The sequence below is a fragment of the Gnatocerus cornutus genome, chromosome 8, assembly GCF_029298725.1.
Source record: "Gnatocerus cornutus isolate USDA-ARS CGAHR chromosome 8, icGnaCorn1.1, whole genome shotgun sequence".
NCBI classification, from domain to species: Eukaryota; Metazoa; Arthropoda; class Insecta; order Coleoptera; family Tenebrionidae; genus Gnatocerus; species Gnatocerus cornutus.
Window position 1 is genome coordinate 15,809,510 of NC_142240.1, and position 22,134 is coordinate 15,831,643.

Consider the following 22,134-nt stretch of genomic DNA (forward strand, 5'->3'; position numbering starts at 1 on the left):
GTTAGCGCGGCGAAACAAAGTGAAATATTACTGTGGGCTTTTTTAAATTTCAGAGGGTTTTGTTCGCTCTTGTATTCAAAGCGTGACGGCACAAATAAACTCATTGAGAGTAATTTTGTGAACGAAATGAGCAGGACGGAATTTTAACGCGTCAAAGCGGCTATTTTTAACATTTTGGGGATCGCTGACTCTGAGACACTCACAGAAAGTCCAGAATGAAGGTAAACAGATTTATTTCAATGCAAGAAAATAAACTAAAAAATATAAATACAAAGATGTAGTGTATTATGTTACAAATAGAACCGGCGCATCCACCATTTTTAATGATCAGCTTATTTTCAGTTCCGTGATTTCTGACAAACATTCTCTTCTTGTGTTTTGTCGAAAAACAGTTGAACTATAGACACTGAACGGGTATCAAATCATCAAAGTGCTTCTTTATTATTGGAACAACTGGGAAAAAGTAGCTCTTAAACGTCTGCACATGAATTTAAAGCGGATTTCATACAAAATAGATTTCGACTCAAAAACTGAAGTTCCTAACTACTTGTACTTTTATATTGTTAGAACTATCTAGAATTTATTGATTAGTCCATATTGTCTATCTATTTTAATGTCTAGGAAGCTTTTAATTTTGGGGCTTCGCCCTGAATCCCCGATTTCAGTATCCCATTTGCCGAGTGGTTGTTTTTTGTCAAGCGCTCGAAGGCTGGCAACTTTCTTTGATTAAATATGTATTTGTTACTGGCTAAATTCTAGCAGGATTTAGCTTGAGCGTATTTACGTGAAAAGACTCAATATTTGCAATGCAGTGGCACGAATCCAAAACTCCAAGTTAATTTTGATGTAAATCCTCTGGTTAAATCGTGTCCAGAGAACTCAACTTGATGGCATTTAAGTATCTGCGAGAACAACGGTCGTGTCATATCCAATAATAATTAAAAGAGAGTTTTTGTGTTTAATATCTCTCAAAACGAACGTTGCCACAACAAAGCGGAAGTTCCAGTTAACACTGCTTAATACAACTGCGCATCAGAGACGGATTTGTGCAATAATCCTTGGGCCACCGCTCTCCGATAAGGTGGTGTAAAGTTCGGGATTTAACCGTTGGTAAACGTGACACTCATCGGATATGTCGCGTTGTAATTTACAGCAGAAAAATATCGGATATTTTTTCCCCTGGAAAAGTCGTGTCAAATGCGCTCATTACCGCGGTATAATTGGTTCCCAGAACTCAGCGACACATAGTAAACTGGAAATTATGCATGCGTAATTAGTTTCCGGTTGGCGCGTTGCAAAACTTTGAAAGCGATAAAAGAGATAAATTATGCCCCCGATGTCTTGAAGGGGTTGCGATCGTTACTCATGGTAAAGTATTGCGTATTTGAAATAAAATGTGGAGATTGCAGTCGGGGAAATATGTCTCCTCGGAGGAAAAAAGAAAGGAGCAATTAAGGGAAAAACCGGTTCGGAAATGCGAAATTTTTTAATGCATGCAGCAATGGGGATAGTTCGTGGAAAAACGCCATATGTCACGTGTTTCCCGTGCTTACTGGCAGTTATATGAGTTAAATATCATTATATCGAGGAAAATTACGGACTCTTGTGAATTGGAGATATTACACTGTTTACATTGAAGGAAATGAATATCGCTTGTAACGGTGGTCATAAAGACTCCAACAAGAGACCGAGAGCTAGAATTAACTCCACTTTCCTGATATTTCATTAATATGAATATTTTACGCCATTTTCAGTCGATAGTTCTTCCGGAAGTGCACCTCTACTTCAAAGTTATTGTCGATGTGCTCTCTGATGCATTAATAATTACTTGCATATTAACAAGATCGATACTTGTTAAATATTTACAACCAATAATTATTATCTTCGACTGAAAATTACTAGGGCATTGGTTCAACAGGAAACAACCGGCGATGTCACAAACAGATAACACGTTTTGATTTTTAATTAATACAAGAACACGACAAAACAATGTTTATCAATATTTTATGAATTTAAAAATAAAATAGTGATCAAGATTTATTATACAGATTGATCAGTTGAATTATTTATCTGTTGACAAACCGACACTTCACTAACGTGTATCTTAACAAAACAAATTATTGACAGATGTTGGTGCATGACACAGAAACACAGAGTAACTAAGTAAATAATGCAATTGATTGCACTGTATTTATTATATCGGGTGATTCATTAAATTTTCATTCATCCCTGAAATATTTGTCGTGGAAAATTTATGCTTTCTGAATGTTAGTTGTGTAAAAACTTTTTCTTTTCATAGCGTCCAAGCTGTTTAAGAAAACCGCTGTGATTTCCCACGAATATATTTTTTTAATTTGTACGATTGATTTTAGTAATGACTCTTTCCATTTGCTGTTTTCTTAATTTTCCTTTTAGTACACTCTCGGTCAACTTTATTTTTTATTTTTTTTTTAATTCATGATCTGATCGAACAAAACGAATTCTAACGAAAAAATTGGAGTAGGTAGTTTCTAACTTGAACTATTTCAAACTAGACGTGAAGTGAGCTGCTATTAAACCAAAAGTTCTTTTGAGTCGGCGGATACACCGTTCTATTAAGCCCATTTCTGCAGATTAAATGTGGAGGATCCTTAACAAATCGAACCGGCGCATCCACCATTTTAACGATCTTTGCAAACAGGTCAATTTCTTAAATTCTGTTTATAATATAATTGAAATTAGAGTAAAAAAAAAGAAAAGATGCCGCAACTAAATTTCCCTGATCCGGGGCCAAATAATTGCATCTAAAATGGACCCCAATTTCCATACCCTGCACCTTTCCGTAACCCAACTCGATTTCACAAGCACTTTCAACCTTTTCAAGTTCCTCATCAAGCGCCTTTTTGAAAACACTCAACTCCCCCTTTTGACAAGAACACTAACAAAAAAGTCATCGTTTGATGTAGAATATGTTGTAACAATAAATAGACTAAAAGCTCCATTAGACAATAATAGCCCACTAAGCTTTGTTTCTAAGTTGACGTCACGCCTTGGAGCTTTTGATCCGAAAAAAGCTTAATCGTTCCGACAGGATAATTTCATAAGAATAATTTTATCTACAAAGTTCTTTGTTCCATTAGGAAGTGCGAAAAAACGAATCAAGAGAAAAAATGCATATTCTATTCCTGGGGGAGCTGGAGTAGTTTTTTCGTGAAATAAATGGAAGGGTAAACGAAGTCTCGAAAAAGTTTTATGTGTTATATTCGTCTTCTTTTATCACATTGTTATCGGCATTTTATATTCGAACGGTCAGTGGAAACAATAATCGAGTCGGTTTTTCTATCAAGGACTGAGTTATTATTAAAAACTTCTCAAAGACAGGGAGCATGATGGATGCCACCGCTTAAGAAAATTAATACGTATTTTCCCGAAGGGATCGATAATGTTAATTGGGGGGAGTTACATGCTTGAAAATATAACGACACCACAGAAGGAGTGATGCAACAAAGAGAGGATTCCCAATCAGTTAACAAACATAATCCAGTTTTATTTCATTCCATCTCAACCCCGTAAATTGGCTTTATAGCTATTTCGCATAATCTGATTATTCTTGAGTACAACTTTTCGTTTATAATCAACAGAAGGACGTAATTAAGAGAAAACCTTTTTGTCCAGAATTCCGAGCGTCCCAACAATTACAGAAAATATGCAAGAGCTACGAAAACGGTGAGAATGGACAGGTGAACAAAGATATAAAACCGTCCATGTAAGTAAACGGAATTTTCTCGGTGCTCGCTTTCAACGAGGCTTTTGTGCTTTATTAAAACTTCCCCACTAGATCGATGCATTTTTAAACTATCGCTACATCTCCTTTCCGCAAATCATGAAAATGACTGGGAAAGAATACGAAACTCGTAATTTATTCATAAAGAGAAGACAATTACATATTATAAAGTCTGCGTGACGTGCTCTGCTTGAAACTTTTCTGTTCTTACATTACATTTTCCTATAAATTATGCAACGCGGCCGTGTCGGCGCGAGCTAATCCTTACATATAAAAAAATGATGTAACGAGATAACAGTTAAGACTGAATTTCGAACAAACGATAAAAGCAACAAATATGTTTTAACTTGAAAACGTTGAAAGTTGTTCACATAAAACTCTTCACTTTAACTCGCTACAACGTGGATTATTTAAAGAAACGAACTCTTTTAACTTGTCAAAAGTCAATAGTGAGAACTTTCCTATGCTGAAAGAAACTTTCAGTCGTAACTGTTGAAAATCATAAGAATTATGGTACTGAGACTCCGTCACTCTTGGTAAAATTATTTTTATCGTAAAATACGAAAATCAAACTTCCAGTATCTTAATTCCCTCTTCACTGTTTAATTAATTACCCTGCACTCTAGTGCTGTCGAAATTTTCTCTCCGATAACATTTTGGGAATAAAGAACAAGAAGTAAAGGCGATTACATCAAACTTAATTCGAGCCGAGCACGCAATAATTTCGTCGGTTCAACATAATTTTTCTTCGCGGATGAATAAATTCATTTTTAACTTAGGTATTACAGTTGAAGAATCTTAACGAATAGTTAACTTGTTCCAATTAGTTACAAAGATAAATTCCTGCGAAAATTCGATATCAGACGGATCGGATCTCGCTAACAAAGTTTTGGAACTAAGCGTAAGAAAAGCGCACAAAGAAAAATGTATGCACGATCAATTAAAAGTCAATACCAGTCATCATCCGTCAGCGCAGTGAAGATGAAATTCCTCAACGAATAAGTTTAATAGCGTTTCCGTCTAAATGGTTAATTTAAACACGTTTTGTGTCACCGGAGTTGCCTTCAGTTCCAGACAGTAAATAATTGAGTATAAATGAAAACAACACGCACGCGACATGTTATTAATATTTTATTCAAGAGTTTCCGGCATAATTTCAATTATTGAAATTTAAAAACGTTACGTGCGAAATCGTGCAAATTTCATGTCATAATTGCTTAAAAACTATTCTTAGCCATAATTGAATTGCATCTGTTTCGATTAAATTACGTGCACGTTACATAAACTCCGGGATAATTATTATTGCGGCAAAATTCTAATAAATCTCCGGGAGCAGGACATACAACCGATAAATCGACGTTTTTCAGTAGGAGGGTTATGTTCACCGCTTGAATATGTAATTACTTCAGGGAAAAGGTATTTGCAACATTTTCACTGGGAAATTATCACTTGAAACGAACAAAGTTCTTTAAATATGGTTTCATGTTTTATTGATTGCGTCAACAGAGCGGTTTTCAGCTACATTTCCTGTGCCAATTTTTTTTTTAGGAACGTCAAAAGTGTATACGGCTTTGGTTACCTGTTTGTGGTCATCAAACAATGTGCACTCACACGAAGCCTTCATACTACTGTATTGTGTAACGAGTGAAATCATTTCAGAATACTGTTATAGAGGCAGCTGTTTGTTTCAGATTATAATAAACCGGCGGTGAGATCAGGTTTAAAAATTCACGGATGCGGGGCATAAAACTGCCGGTTTTCAGTTTTCAGGACGGAAAAATTTTGGATTGTTATTTTTGATTCTAAAATTATTCTAAAAATCAAAAATCGAGTTTTTTTTTAATCATTCAATCTGAACAATTCAAAAAGAAAATTCTTAAAATAAACAAAATCTAAAGTTTGAACAGTTTAAAAATTAAAAATTAAGAGAAGCTAAACAAATCAAGGAATATTCAGAACAGTCGAGTCCAGCAGACTCAAAAAGCAAGTGCAATTGCATAAAAGAAAAATTAGATCCAAAGCTCACATTCTTAATTCTGATTAGAAAAATTTTAATTTTTTTAGAATCTAGAAGAGTTTAATAATAGTAGTAATTTAATAATTTTACAAAGAGAAAAATCTAAGAAATTTTTAAACTAAAACCGTAAAAAACTCAAAAGGAATATTCTATGTACTTATAGTTCAAAATCTGATGTAGAAGTTGTGAAAGAAAAAGTCTTAAAGAATCTTAAGAACATGATGGAATCTAGAGGAACCTGAAATGATCTAATCAGTTCAAGGGTCTAGAGGATGTAATTATAATGTCTGGAAGCCCAAAGAACGGTATGATTTGACGAAGCAATAGAAGTAGAAACAAAATTTTTAAAGATAATGAATAAACAGAATCTAAAAGCCAAAAGAAGAGAAGGAAATTAAACAATGAAGGGAATCTGAGAAATAAGAAGAACTGAAGGATTTGAGATAATAGGAAGAAACCAAACCTGAAACATGTGACGGGCATGATTTCCCAAATAATTTTCCAGATTTCCAGAATTGATCCTTCAGGTGTAACTAAATTTCTAGGCTCATTCAAGCGTTCTTATAAAATTATTTGCTTGAGATGCCTATCTTTATCCGGCTTAGGCTTTGGAACTACAAACGTTTGCATGACTTCCCATTCCCATTAAACCGATTTTTATAATTAGTCTATAGAATAGCACGCAGATATAAACATTTAATTATTTGCCACTAATCCAAGCCACAATGTATGAATCCTATTATTTTTTAACAATCCAATTATCATTTAAACCATCCCAATACCTACTAAAATGGGTCACAAAAACACCGTTCATTGGAAACTCTATCTGCTAAATCAACAAGAATATTTATACATCCAGTGTAGAATCTTTGAAGCGTGTTTTCGTTAAAAATTTACACAACGAAGGAATTCTACCTGGTTGTATAAAACAACTTTCTAAGTGCTTGCAAATTAGAAACCTTGCTCCTACCATATCTGAAATTAATTCCGGAATAAACATGGAGCTGATAAGCAGCTTTTTAAATAGCACCCGCATTGTATCGGAGTCCATATTTCATAGTCTGAAAATGAAATATTTGATGGAGGTGTGGAGGCCAATTTGTCTGACGATGCCCCATGGCTACAACCTGCATTGGACTGCATCAAAATGTTGGTCAATAACTTTATTGCTGTCAGAGAAGAGGAATCTAACTTACCTAAATAATGAAGATTTAGTTCCACATAATGAATTTAATGAAAATGATGCGTGGGAGTGTGAAAAATTCCAAGCGACCGCTGTATTTTATTGCACCAAAACTAATTACAAGAGAAAAACTAGGGTTGTTAAAAACACAATTATTCTGTGTGGAATAAAAATCTGCGTGTCTTTCCACTCCAACTTTAGTTCCTGGCGTAAAACGACTATTTCTAATTAAAATTCTTACAATGCAGCGAAAACCTTTGCACGTTTCTATTCCCTTAGCGATATTATGTTATAATTAATTTCAGCATGACACGGCGTCAGTCTTCGTCATGAAACATGATAATCCATCGAGGTTTATTCAAACACAGAATACCTCTGAATTTTTAATTAAACCATTATTGGAAACCTGATCTAAAAATAGTTAATTAAGTCATTTCAGGGGATAGTTGCGGCTACTGTCCGACTGAAGACCCCAGAGGATTGCGCTGTCACCCGTAATACCGATCATTAAGAACGAGATTATTTGAATTTGATAAAACCCCGCTGAGTACTTGTACTTCCCCTATCCATTAGCCACCCTTGGTGTTCCCCATAAATTATTTAATAACCTCCCATATGTCTCCACAGTTTAATGCTTCGCTTTATCGAAACAACTCAATTTTAATGATGTTTTTTGGTTACTGACATCCGAACTCACTTTTCGAGTGAATTATCGAAATTCAACACTTTACAAATTTAAACACAATTAGGAGATTGGAACGAGTTAAATTATAAACAAAACCATATTGCTAAGTCTCGTTTTGATAGGACGGAAAAATTAATTCGAAAAGTCCACATCATGAATGATTGACGAAATAAAGTGATATTTTACGTCACCAATCTGATACAAACTAATTTTCCTCCATTGATGCTCAATTGCTTTTTCATACAAATGTGCCCTGAAATAGTGTTGTCAAAGCGAAATTAATAAATCGCGGAATATCTTTGCGTTTCTAATTCTGTAGTTTCCAGTTTGAATTTTAAACAACTCTAATTTTACCCCTTCGTGTTATAATTTTAGAGTTTGTAACAACCTGACAAAATGTAACGAGTTAAAAACGCGTCATGTTATTTATACCAGAATTTAGAACCGTCCAATAATTCCCAATCAAAACCATGTTCCATGATTTGTAACGCGTCCAATTCGAACCACAACAACGCAACATCTCCATAAATTCGGGGATCAGAGTAAAACTTCCTTGCGTGTCGACATTCATTTAATCTGCGTTTAATTTTGATTCCTTTGATTGATTATATGCCAATTAATCCCAATTTTTGAGTTATCTCGATTTGATAGCAGCGTTGCTGTTTAAAGATTACAGATAGTTCGCATGGAGCCTACATAATGTGCCCAAAAGGACATTAATCTTAATAACGCCCGAGTTTCGCAATTAATTGATTGCTGGAAATCACATTAGTCAACTTATCAGGAGCTACACTAAGCAAATAAAGGATACTCTATAATTCATTCGCTGGACGAAGTGGTTTCTAATTGGATAAATTGTTTGGAATTTAGTCATTTTAATTTCGAGAAATCAACAAAGTAGTCAGTCCCCACCGAGATTTTAGTCCTCTTGGAGTATTAGACAATAAATCCTTTCATTTTATGTTCCTTAGCACTATTTTTACGGTCGCTACGTGAGCGAAAACATTTACTTGAAGCGAAAAAATAACTCTTCCGCATTTTTAAAATGTCTTCACTTTTATCGAAGCGTGGACTTTTTAAGGAATTTTAATCTAAAGAATAATTAAAACATTCTGTTATTATTGAATTTTCTCTTTTCCTTTAAATTATCTTTCTGAAATACATTTAAAATAAATATCTTTTACCGAAGCAAAATGGAAGTTGATAATTCGAGTTTGCGAATAACCATAGAGAAAATATTATGTCATTAATCTGGAGGCACTTAAGTTGTTTCGGAATTTACATCAGAAAGCCATTAGTGCATTTTTCATTCGTAAAGAGAAAAATGAGTTGCCGTGTTAAGGATGCCAGAACATGTTCCGTTTTCTTGTTTTTTTTTTCGGGATCTTTCCACAAAAACTGCGTAATTAAAGAGCGGAAATTGTGGAGCAAAATTCCGAAACTATGACAATATTCTTATATCTAACCAGTTAAGCAAATATGAAGAATGCACTAGAATTTTTGTGAAATATTCCAATATCTGAAATCTCCCGATTTAGACAAATTGTTTTTAGTTTTTTTTTATGTTCTTTGTTTTCTTCCTGATTCATCACACTCAAATCCTTCAGATCAATTTAACATTTTTGACCGTTTGAAATTTTTCACATTTGAAATATGTTGCAATATCCGATGGGAACTTCAAGTCCTCTGTCTCTTCATATTTTTTCTATACGCTGTACATACTATCAGTTTTTATTGAGCTTTCTACAATATGTCGATTTTTCGTTAGATTTCTTGTTTCTTATAATATTTCTATCTTTACTTTTACCGTTCGAATATTTCACTTTAATTTTATAATTTTTTATATTTAATTAGTCAATAATTAATGGGCTATTATAAGTTTTCAACATAATTGTGAATAAAATAGTATACAAATTGAGGTGTAACCGACAATTAGGCAGATCTTCAGTCATTAAAACAATCAGCAATATGTTGCCAAATGAAAATCAATAGAAAAATTATTAAAATAATTCAGTCTAGACACCAAAAAAAAGAAAATGACGATTTTATGAATGAAATTCGTTAACGGGTCATTAATGTGTAATTCAACATAATTTGTTACTAGTTTTATATACTTACAAATTTTTTAAATAAATCAGTTGAATGTTACCACATTCAAGCGCTGTAACTTTTTAAAAAAGATAAATTATCTGTTTTTGGGGGAAATTATTATTGTTCATATTTATACAGACTGTACCCGAATAATGTGCAAAGATTTCAACCCCAATATTAGACAAGACAATTTGACATAACGTTCCAAAACTGTTTCCGTGAAAAAAATTATTACTTAAAGTTTTATTGAATTTCTACTCCCACACCATTATATAAATCTAGACCACCAAAAAGTTTGGAATAAAAACGCTAATAAACGAGTGGCAAAATCGTGGTAAGAGAAACATGTACTTTACAGTGCCGTATTGTTCAAATATGGATTATTTTGAATAAGATTTTTTTTTGCTTGTGTTTGTTTTTAAAGTGTTGTGAAACTGAATTACATTGTCTAATGGAAGACAGGTAACTTTTTCATTATTTCGTTTTGTAGTATTAAAATTTCGGTTTTATCCACAAAGGGGGTGGGGAAAAGTCGCTTCAAACCAATCAAGATAAAGGGTAATCTGGGTAATCCGAGGAGATTTAATCCTATTCGAATTTCGATTTTTTTTGCAAAATCATTATCGACAGTGGTGTCTGATATTGTAGTTAAAATCTTTGCACTTTATTCGGGTTCACCCTGTATGTTTTATTTTACTATAATATATTTTTTGCGGAAATTTTGGCGTACTTAAAACCGACGCATAGCCGAGGTTTGCATTTTAATTTTATAAAAAAAAATTATCTGATAAGTCGATAATGGGCAATAAGTTTTACTATGATTTTGAAAAAATAGTATACAAACCGAGGCGTAGCCGAGGTTTCGCAATTTGAATTGATTTTCCAGATTCTTCAAAATCTTAAAATTTCACTTTTGCTGTTCTTTGGATGGAGATTTGAACATTAAAATTCTATTAATTAAGTGGATTTCTCCAATTTATTAAATATTTTGGATACATCTTTTAGTTCCTAATGACCTAAACTAAATAATACGCAGCAAATGAATGCAATATGACCAGTGCGCTAAATACGGTAAATAAAGATGAATTTTTCATACACCCGCCCAGTCATAATTACCTAAAGTGATGTAAAAATGGCGGTTTGAGATTTGACATGGAATGGCGCTTAACATTTTGACTTTTTTGAATTACACTGAAATGAAACCACATTAGAGCGGCGAGACAAATCGAACCACACCCACACCTCACTTTTTCTAGAAAAACCGGAATACGTGTAACAAAATGTACGAAAATGTCCGCGATTTTGAAAGCTTTTGAATCTATTCGATATTTTGTAAATTGGAACTAATTGGATACAAACAAATGTTAACGAGGTTGTTTTGTTTCCTACTCTTGCCTACACTGATAATTGATTTTTCACCAACTTGACAATTTGTCATGAAATAATAATAAAATCAATACGGTTCTGCAGCTATGGTACTTAACTACTCATAAGTAATTGTTCTCGAGGAAACATAGATTACAAGGTGTAAAACTGCCATCAACAATTCATGAAAATAATACTACTATATTTCTTCGATCTGGCATTAATACTGTTGGAATATTGATAAGAATCACACGCGAGCTACAGCGTTCAAACACAGATTAATTAAAATTTGTATGATAAATAGATACGAGTTAATTCCCAATTAGCATTACGTATGAGGATCAGGCATTTCGCAATATATAGGTAGCTTATACCTGCGCATGCTAATGCACCCAACGGAACGGTGAACGTTTCCATTTCAAAGTAATTTTTAGCAGCCATGATAAATTAAAAGCTAGGGCAAATAGTGACACTATAAAGAACTCATAAGCTGAATCGCTAGATTACAATCACTTCATAAAGTTTTAAAAAATTCACAAAGGAGATTTTTGAATGCAAATCCTTTCAGAGGATGTGTTTACAAAGGAAAAGAGGATTCATTAGTGCTATGAATAGCACGGCTTACGGATTTATGGTCATCTCTTGGACTTCTGGATTGTCGGAGTACATTTTTTGTCAAGACCCTCTTGACTACAAATATTTGATGTGTTAGCTTCACGTACGCCTATATGTAATTTCAGGTTCTGGTGAGAATTTCAGGCAAAATAAACGATGCTCGTGGTGGAATTTTTGTAGATACCCGAGGGAATTAATGATCATAACCGATATTTGCCCGGACCTACTCCAGGGGCTCCAGATGTAAACAGCCATTTCTCTATTAAATATTCCGAGCAGGACACATGTACATACGTCTAATTAAATTAGTTATGAGCAGGACGAACGCCCGCCAACTCCGGATCACATTTATTGAAATATTTCCGTGCAGGATTTTCCTTCTTTGACATTCGACTTGAACTGATTGGAACGCAAATATTGTTTTTCGCGTAAATTCGGTTTACAAACCGAAAAAAACGAGGTCGCGTATTCGCAAACAGTGTCGATCGACTTTTCGGCTCCTCCGAGTCGGTTAAAGTTGCATTTTCTCGAAATGCAGACAATAAATGTGCGTAAAGTGGCTCTCATTGCGCCCGGAGGGAGTCTGCATTATTTGTATTCCTCCGGCGTTGCAATAGTGCACATACGGTGGTGTTATTAACATATAGACTCCGAGAAATATTTGTCGCTGGGGTCCTTGCATGATGCTTTCTTTTGAATTTATGGCTATGAAATATCAAAGTTGGGCTTGGGAGAGAACTGGGGACAGATAAATATTGAATTTTCTCTTTGTAGATATTTTAGTTTGCAGTACGTGCTGAGACAGGTTTACAATTTACAAATTTTGACTTTTCAAATCAAAAAGACACACTAAATTGCCGAATTATTAGCAATGCAGATCCTCTCCGATGAAGCTATTCTATTCCCACTTTAAACGTCGCATCGATCACAACTTTGCCAATACCGTGTGTCCGCCACCCCAACCGCAGCCGTAATTTTTCTAAATGTCCCTAAAAAAGAAATCAGCTCAAAATATGGCATGTCTAAACTTACTTTGTCATACATCACGTTTCCGTGTAAAAGTTGTATAACGAAACTTTGAAATAATGTACTTTACAATAATAGTAAGTACGAGTACACTGAACTGATAAAATCTAGATTTTTCCATTGTAAATTACCATACGAGAAGTGAATATAAAGCAAATTTATGATAATTAAAGGCTCTGAGAGCTTGTCATTCGACTCCCTTCAGCCTTGAACTGTATGAAAGAAAAATAAGAGTTTTCCTTGTTATTGTGAAGTTTCGTCGGCGTAGTAAATGGAAGTGGCCCGACTTTTCAAGAAGCCTCGACAAACATTTCATATTGAAGTCCGAAAACTCGCCACGATTGAACGCGTTCATTTTTTGCCCGAAAATAATTCGGTTTCAAGCTGAAAAGTGATGTATGAGGCTGTTAAACAAGCACTTTTCTATTTTTAATGTTATGTACACGCTGACATGGACGTGCTTCTATTGTTGCATCGGCGAAAATTGTATTATTAAACGTGGATTCTGGGAAAAAACTCTCGGACTTTATGACAAATAAGTACATACTTCCCAAAACTATAATGCGCATTCTTTTCATTGTTACGTTGTCGTTCCGAACCATCCCATTTTTTATGCTCCGTTAGCTTGGAGTGTTTTAGACCATTTCGTCGTAGTACAGTGCATTTTTCATTTATGAAGAGCTTATTTGTCACAAAGCTATTTTCCCCATTTTGTCAAGTATGAAATTAAATCGTCACCTTCCGTACAAATGGCGACATTTGCCACCGAAATTTCCAGCCACATTACAATAAGGTGCCCACTTAATTTGATTAAACCACTAAATTACCACCGAATAATTATCATCGGAGGGTCGGAGCTTCGAAATCTGGCACGTGTAAAAAATGAGAGAATATTACTTGCTAATTGAGGCTTCCGGAGGCTAATTATTACAAAACACCATTTGCACTTAAAGGCAATTTAATTAGTTTTGTAGTGGGCCAATCGTAATTAATGACGGTTTTATGAAGAGTATTAACGAAATTATTAACGAGCGGTCGGAAAAACGCGCTTTTTATTTTACGTTTTGGAGGAAATGCTTCTCCTAATTGCTGCACTGCACAATTTTACTTGGTAATGCAATTTCTGTTTACAATGTATTCGGGAAAAGGTGAGGATCGCTTAAATTTGAATTTTTAGATGATTTCAACGAGTCGTTTATTTACAGAGCGTGAATGTTGAATATTCTCACAATTGCGTCGGAAAAAGGACGGGAGACATAAATTCGAAAGCACATTTCGTTTAAAAAAATCTAGCTTTGACCATTTTTGCTTTAAATCGGATTTCGCCAATACGTTAACATTTCTGCAGTGCTGTAAAAGAAATTTCTATGTTACTACCTAAGAGCTCCCGACCCGTCTAAGAAGTCGCCTCGATACTTATTTATGATCTCTTCACTGCTCGAGTGAATATGCAAAAGGACGACATAAACCGACTGAAAGGATGTAAAATAAGGCTGACGCTAACTCAACGACTTTACGTTCAATTTCCTCCGTTGTTTCTCGGACAAACTATTTTGCTTTAGTTGAATTATAGCTTGTTTTTGTTCTCATTGACCGGAACTCGTTAGTAGTCGCAACGGCATTAACGAAAGCCTTTTTTTCCGAATGAAAAATTAATTCGCTTAATGAGAGAGTTGAGTTATGAGTGCAGAAACTCATGTAACATTTTTATCAAAGCTAAATTTGTTTCATAAGCTCGCAGACGTGCCATTACGGTGAAAATACCGCGACAAAGAAGGGGATGTTGCGCAGCTCATATTTTAACAAAATCAAATGTTGCTTCCAGACCGGATTTAAAATTAGGGAGTGTCATACATATAAAATTGCGTGAAAAAGGTTTAGAATCAAAGAATGATCCAATTACCATTAAAACTCGATTAATTCTTTAAATTCAGAGCACTCCGTTTCACTTACCGGGGTATTTATCTTAGGCAAGTGCGTGGTTTGCGTTACTAAGCCAGTTCTCTCTCCAGTAAACACTCAATGTTGCAGCCCGAGGGATATTTCGGGGGATCAAGCCACAGGAGCCACAACCCCCCGACCGGACTCTCCTAGATCTAGAATGATTACGTTTCACTCGCTTGTTTTTGTTAGGTTATGTTCTTCAGTATCAGAGCAGTATCCAAGTTAATCTATTCGAGAATAAAGGGATCTAGATTTATAGCATTAGTTCCCGAAGCTTAAATAAAGATACTTGTCGACTTTATTATCTCAAACCGTTGCTAACTTCTACCCCGTTTAATTGTACGAGTTTTACGATGTTTAAACTGTAAACGCCATTCTTGAGGCGAGAAAATATCACTTTAATAAACGAAATTGTTAGAGTAAACGCGGCGAAGCCAACCGATACATTTTTTATCGTGATTTGCATTTTGCAACCACATCCGCCCAACTCGATTAAGCTCTTTCAACAGATTAAATACATTTTGTACAGATCTAATCAAAAATTCGCGTGTCCCTAACAAGTACTTAACCACATGCTAATTTCGACCGGGGAATGATAAAACGCTTATCTTTACACTCTACTACAGTCAGGAATTTTGTAAATTCAACGAATGGTCTTTTTTCATTTTTCAATAATGGAAACGTAGTAAATTCCCCTGGCTGTAAATATCAACGCAATCGTAAAGGCAACATAGTTTTCCCAAAATTCCAATAGGGTTGTAAGAAATAAAAAGAGTTGTAAACGAAGCTCATAAATTTAACCGCCTGCAAAGTCTAAGTATGGCAGGATTATTTTCCGGGGACTGTTACAACACCAGAATCAATACAAAAAAACAATGAAATTTTTAAGCGCCAGGTGACCCAAAACGCTTACGGATATTTTTCCGTTCCCATTAAATAAATTTGCGAAGTTTTTCATGTTTGTAATCTTTTTTGGGCATCTTTATAAATTAAAATAATAAGTGGGTATACAATAATAAATAATCTCGACTAAATTAAAGCCAAAATTTTGCAAGAATTAATTGGAGCTCTCTAATTCATGCCGGCTGATAATCGAATTCAATCGCGTTTTTCAAGGTTGTTTGTCTATGAATTCAAACTAATTCGAACACGAGTTAATTATTAATACTAAATTAGATCTTGCTAAGCTAAAATTGGGTCACATTCCTTTGTACCGGGTGTAGATTAATTTAAATAGAAAATTAAAAGCTCCAGTCAAATCCGTTCATAGTTTTTTCCATCTTCCGGGATTGGCATAAAAAGAAAAAAATAACAATTTGCTGTGAAATAAAAGTGTTGTTGATAATAAATTACGTTGTTACACGCATTGATGCACCAAAGTGAATTCAATTTGGTTACAGTTCAAGTCTTGGGTTTAAAAACGAAAAAAAAATCATTTTAAGGATTTAAATAAATCCGTAAAATACCTATTTTTGAGCGGGTATACTAAAAAAATTGTTTTTGTCTAGCATTCAATCCACTTTTAGACGCGAGTTCTGTAATATTCCGCAAAGCTAAAAATAGTTTTCGTTTTAGTTTTAGAGCGTAAAGTGCCATATTTAGATGCCTACATACAACTACCTACATACAAAACGGAATTTTTGCGAAAATTCATGACAAAAACTATACTAAACTTCTGATAACGACTTCTCGCTTATTTTTTCGAGTAAACTTAAGTTATTATACATCAGTGTACGCAGAATTTTCCGCAGATTCCAAATCTGGGATTAAATTCAGATTCGACAACAAATAACTGAGATATGGCGGATCAAAGTTTTGGAAAGTTGATTTTCATTTTTCCTTATTTTTCGTAATTTTTAAAGTTAAATATCTCGGAAACTATTTGAGATATTGAGATGCGGTTAGCGCCAATCTTTTTCTCGGCTCATTTTACGTTAGAAACTGTTATCAAAACCCCAAAATTCGATAGTCGATTTTTCGCAAAAAAAAATTCCGACTCAATCGATGAAAATTTTTCATTTTTTATATTTTTGGTCATAGCTTGTAAACTATTTGTCCGATCGATCTCAAGTTTAGCCAGTAGATAGATTTCGAGCTTCTCTTTCGACTGATGTATATTTCAAAGCTGCTATACGTCGTTTTCATTTTGAAAACATTAATTAAAAATCACCTTAAAATGACGTTTTCAAAACAGTTTTTGGCCAATGCCTCGTTCATTTGTTAAGAAAGCTTAACAAATCTGGGCTCATTTTACGCAGAAAGTCACGCTGGATCCAAAAACATGAGAATTTTCAATTTTCGTCAACAAATAACTGAGTTATGGTCGTTTAAATTTTTGGGTTGTCGCCAGAGGGCCAAATTTTTGAAGGTTCAAAACAATTCGTGCTCGATATCTCGGAAACTATTTCAGATATTGAGATGCGGTTTACGCCATCGTTTTTCTCGCGATTTTTTACATCAGAAATAGTTCTTTGATTTTTTTACAGTCAAAATTTGCAAATTTTCGCAAAAATTCGTGACTAAAACTATGGCCAAACTTCTGATATCGATATCTCGCTTATTTTTAAGAGTAAACTTAAGTTATTATACATCAGTGTACGCAGAATTTTACGCAGATTCTAAATCTGGGATTTAAGTTTGCATCCGACAACAAATAACTGAGGTATGGCCGATCAAAATTTCGGAAAATTGATTTTCATTTTTCCTCATTTTTTCTAATTTTTGTCAAGAAATAACTGAGTTATGGCCGTTTGAATTTTTGGGTTGTTGTCACAGGGCCAAATTTTTGAACACCGGCTTATTCTACCTCTGAACCTGGCTTAGTTTAACACCGTGCTAACTTGTATTTGAACCGCTCAAAAATGTTTGTGCAACGCAAAAATCATTTAAGCCTGGGTTAAGTCAGATATGAACCGGTTCAAATTTTGAACCGTGTTTCTGCAACCGGCCCTTAAACTTTTATATTTAACAATTCACTTAAAAATAACATTCCGTGTCTCTGATTTGTGATGTAAAATCCGTATTATGGTCTAAAATGCATTTCACAGTCGAGCCGGTAGTATTTGGGTATATTTTTAGCAGTTGCTCCGGGCAATCAATTTCGCGAAATATTTGCAACATCCCAACTAATTTCCTTTATGAACAAGCTAAATTTGGCTTCATTCATAACATTCTCGGACAAAATCATTTAGTGTTATTATTGCGACCCTTTATGTCATCAAATCCAATTTTCCGATAAACAATGTTTATTACTAACCTTGGGTTGATAGATCCGGATTTCGGAAAATTAAACGAAACTCTGGAACAAAGAAAATACGTGATAAATCCACTTAGTTATAAACTAGCAAATTCATTTATAATCGCGCAGAAGGCAAAGTTTTTTAACCAGGTCAGTTTTAGTAGTCCCGTCCCGTTCCACTTTATTTAACCAAACCGTCGGAAAAACTCCAACCCGTCCAATTTCCCTAAACTCCCGTGTTCGTTTTTTTTTTCGCTTTCGCTAAATTATGCAGCAAAGCTCCACAATATGTGATGAAACGAACCATTTTATCACCGTAATCACTCTCAGATTGGAGCTAATTAAAATTGCCTGCAGCCACCTCAACTTTTTTCGCGTCTTTGTGATAAAACTGCGATTCAATAGATTTGATTTAGGAGTCCCTGAACGTTCAAGTTTGCATGTTAAGTTCTTAATGCTTTGTCGATAAGGTCGGTATTATAAAAAGAGTAGAACTCAAATTGATCACGTCTCTATGAATGGACTAGGTGAGGATAAAGCTGCATATGCAGCACACGTTATGAGGTTATTTTTCACGTACATCTGCACCCCTGTGGTTCACACCGCTAATATCAACGCTTCGTGACTGCTGTTTTTATGTAGATTTACTTTATTTTAACATTCTAAGGTAGCTGCTGTGCTCGCAGTCTATGTCTTGTGAACGTACCGAATGCAATATACAGGCTTACTCCCGCTTCAATATTTTATATTTTGCTTATGGGTGGAATTCTACACTCGGTGTCTTATTCTGCACGGAGGATAAACACAAAGCAATTTATCCCTCATGAGCGCGGATCGATGGATAAAACATCCACTAATTCATTGTAATGTTGGTAAAAATTCCAAGCGCATCCATCAATTATTACATGAAAAGTCGACTTTGATAGAAAACCCACAAAGAAGCCCACATATGCCTAGAACTTATTTTATGTTTAACAATGAGAAGCATTATGACCCGGCGCATCCACCACTTTTAACATTTACTGAGGACAGTGCGGCTCGGATCTTTTAATATCTTCCACATAATTCTCTTCCCCAGTTTGCCACATCCATCAATAATTTCGGATTAAAATGCTGCGCTTGTTAGCCACACGACTAACTCCTCCATCCGTCTTAGGATTTGCTGTACCGGCTAAAAAAATATCCCTAAGCCGCTTTAGACAACTCAAGTTTTGTAGCGAGGAGTGTTCCTATTTAGAATGTATATTGTGTTCTCGAAAAATTGTGTTTCTCTGGATATAAGGTGGTGAGTAACAAAGGGAAATCGAGAAAGTGAGGGAATGTAATAAAAATTCTAGTAACAGTTGTCTGAAAAAATATTCTCCTGGTGCGTTTTAACTTTATCAAGATTGAGGCTCGGCGATTCACAAAACACTTAACATATTTTAGTGCGTGTGGTGGAAGAAAAGTCGGTGGTTTCTATATCTCGCTGTTTAAAATGCAATTAAAATGTCTGAGGGAAAAAACAGGTACAAATTGATAATCGTAAATTATTCAGACCGGATTCCATGTAAAACAAACTGTTTCCGGCTCCCGCCTTTAGAGCTTTTTAATAGCGAGTTATTAATTTAAGTAATTGAAATTTGAAGTTACTCTCGGGAGCTTTCTATGGCCGTTGCGGCACCCCAAGAACGCCATTAATAATTAAAGACTTTGACGACTGAGAGAAGTATTGTGATAATTTCCTTTTTTGCAGAATAATTATTTCCGAGCTTGACTGTATGATTTATGACCTTGTTCGTCGATAGAAACAAAAAAAAATTTCGACCAGCAAGTGGTAATGCATAATACATGTGAACGATGCTTAACAGTCGTTAGAAAACCATTAATCAGTGGACTGTGTAACTGCAACAAACGTCCGATTAATCTGCAACGACTTGCAAATTAGGTTTCGAAAATAATAAATTGCCTAGGTGTAGACTGTCGTGAATGAGTGAATCCTCAACATATTTAACATGGGAATACCGCATTCTGGGTGATGGGGTGAGTTGATGAACGCCTCTACGGCTGACCTGGGTCAAAGGCAGACACTACTCGCTCCATTCATACAGAATACAGACTATTGTGGTCATTGTTAGGGCACACCGCTTGTCCAATCATACCCCTTTTGCTTTATTGCACACGGCTTAGTTTGTTAGGTGAATTATGGATTACGAACACGTTCTCGTCTCGATTTATGCGACTTTTCCCAACAGAACGGAAAAATTCCATTATTTACGTTCACACGACTCCAACGGCCCTAATCGGCAAAGCTACCCGGCGCATCCACCACTTTTTAAGTCGAGCCAAATCAGCTTTATATCAAATAATCCCAAAACGTGTTCGTTGACCCCATCTGTATCAGACTTCTTTACAGCATTATCTGGATTACTACGTGTCAAAACCTGATCGACGTATTCCGCCTATCCAAAGTACTTCCTCCGACTTCCTGTTCTTTCTAATTTCTTTTTGCTTAATACTCCCACGGGATTTCTCCTATAACACGACACTGATCCTCTGCAGTGTCTAGACTCAGAACTTTAAACAAGGTGTCTCAGCATCGAATTAATCAATCGCGACGACAAGATACACCATAAAATTCTGCAGGAAACTTCAATTTCGCCTTTCAGAAACTCCCTAACTAATAAAGAACGAATCGATAAAACCGATCAGATAAAATTGACGAACACAAAAAAATCGCAAGGAAAATGTCAACAAGACGCATCATCAGAGTGATCGATAATTGAGTCAAAAGGTTTGCTTATCTTCATCACTTTGTCTTCGGCAAACAGAACTTGTTGGCTAAATAGGATGTTTATCATGAGTTTCATTACACTTTAGATTTTTGTTTCAATTAAGCGAAGATAATGTGGCTTTCCTCCCATTGACACGAAAAATACAGACATAAAAGATCAAGATATGATAAAACAAATAATGGAAAATCCTTGTGCGCTGCTACAGTCACTTCCAAACCAAGAACGATTCAGATGAAGTGATTATGAGACACGTTATCTGATGGTATTTATAATTCAATTTCGACCATAAGCGTGGAGATAAAAAATAATGGAACGGTCCAGATCTGATAACGCTGCGATTAAAGCGGATCAAAGTAGATGGAATTAAAAAAATATTAAGAGTGACCTCGCGTGAAACTTCCAATAACGTGGCGACGACGATCATTACAATCACTTTATGCGAGTTTTGTGAAATCGGTTTCCCTCAACTAATTTGTGGTGGGTATAAAGATTTACGATAAGAAATTACCATAAGCAGACAGCGAAACCCGTCAATAAAACGAAGACTAATAAAAGAAAAGCGACTATAAGGTCACAGCTGTTCTGACATTATTGTTGTTACACAAATGTCACGCATATTTGCGTCATTAATTCTGTCCCAGATTGCAAACATCGAACTTTAGAGTATTCCAAGAAACTATCTTAAAACCCTCCACTAATCTATCAATTACAGCAAGTGCATCTTCGTGACCTTTCAAGAGCTTCCTCTCAACATTTCCTGCAACCATCAGTCTGAATTACTTTAATTGTTTCGAATTTACCTCTTAACAAACTGTTTAAAGTCATGTAAGAGATAAAAATTTTGCGCAGTAGGAATGCGGCTCTTTTTTTCCCTGGTAAGTTTTAATCAGTTCGAGTTTCGATCACAATGGCTGAAGAATCCCGTTAATTGGATTTTAGGTTTACTCAAAAGCTTTTGACGTCTGATTGGGTTAGGAGTAAATTTTTTTAAAGAATACCGGGAAGATGGATAGGAAAAGAATCGCCCTGTGATCTCTTTTATTCTAATGAAGGGGATCCGATCAATTGAAAGCTTTTATCCGAAATTGTTTATGGTCCACAGATAAAAGAATCTATCCAAGAACAAACGTCAGCACAAAGCAAACATTCCGAGAAAGACGTCATCCAAGGCATAATTCTATTTTAGCCTCGGGGCGAAAAAGTGGTTTAATATAAAAATCAAAATGAAGAAAAAAATTCTTCTCAAAATAAGGGAGCGTTTATATGAAACCATACAAAATATGGCAGCGCTTGGATAAACTAATAATAAAATTCCTACCAGTCGCACTCAACGAAATTTTCATTACTTAGCTAGTGAATAATGTGTTCTAAATATGTTGAAACTGCTAGGTTTTTTTAACAACCTCTTCTATACGAAATGGCCTTTCTTTGGG

The 22,134-nt window shown here is 35.1% G+C and overlaps 1 protein-coding gene across 5 annotated transcripts in view; it reads right to left on the bottom strand.

Annotated features, from left to right (window-relative positions):
- Window positions 1-22,134, bottom strand: part of Con (leucine rich repeat protein connectin) — a 102,134-nt gene that overhangs the window by 39,272 nt on the left and 40,728 nt on the right. For 3 of the 5 annotated variants that reach the window (XM_088043669.1, XM_088043667.1, XM_088043670.1), the window contains one exon: window positions 17,946-17,987. The exons of 1 other annotated variant lie outside the window; for it this stretch is intronic. The gene's annotated coding sequence lies outside the window, so the exon portion shown is untranslated. Of the gene's footprint in view, window positions 1-5,342; window positions 5,414-17,945; window positions 17,988-22,134 lie in introns of those variants that run through there. One more of the 5 variants, XM_088043671.1, reaches the window with a different exon arrangement.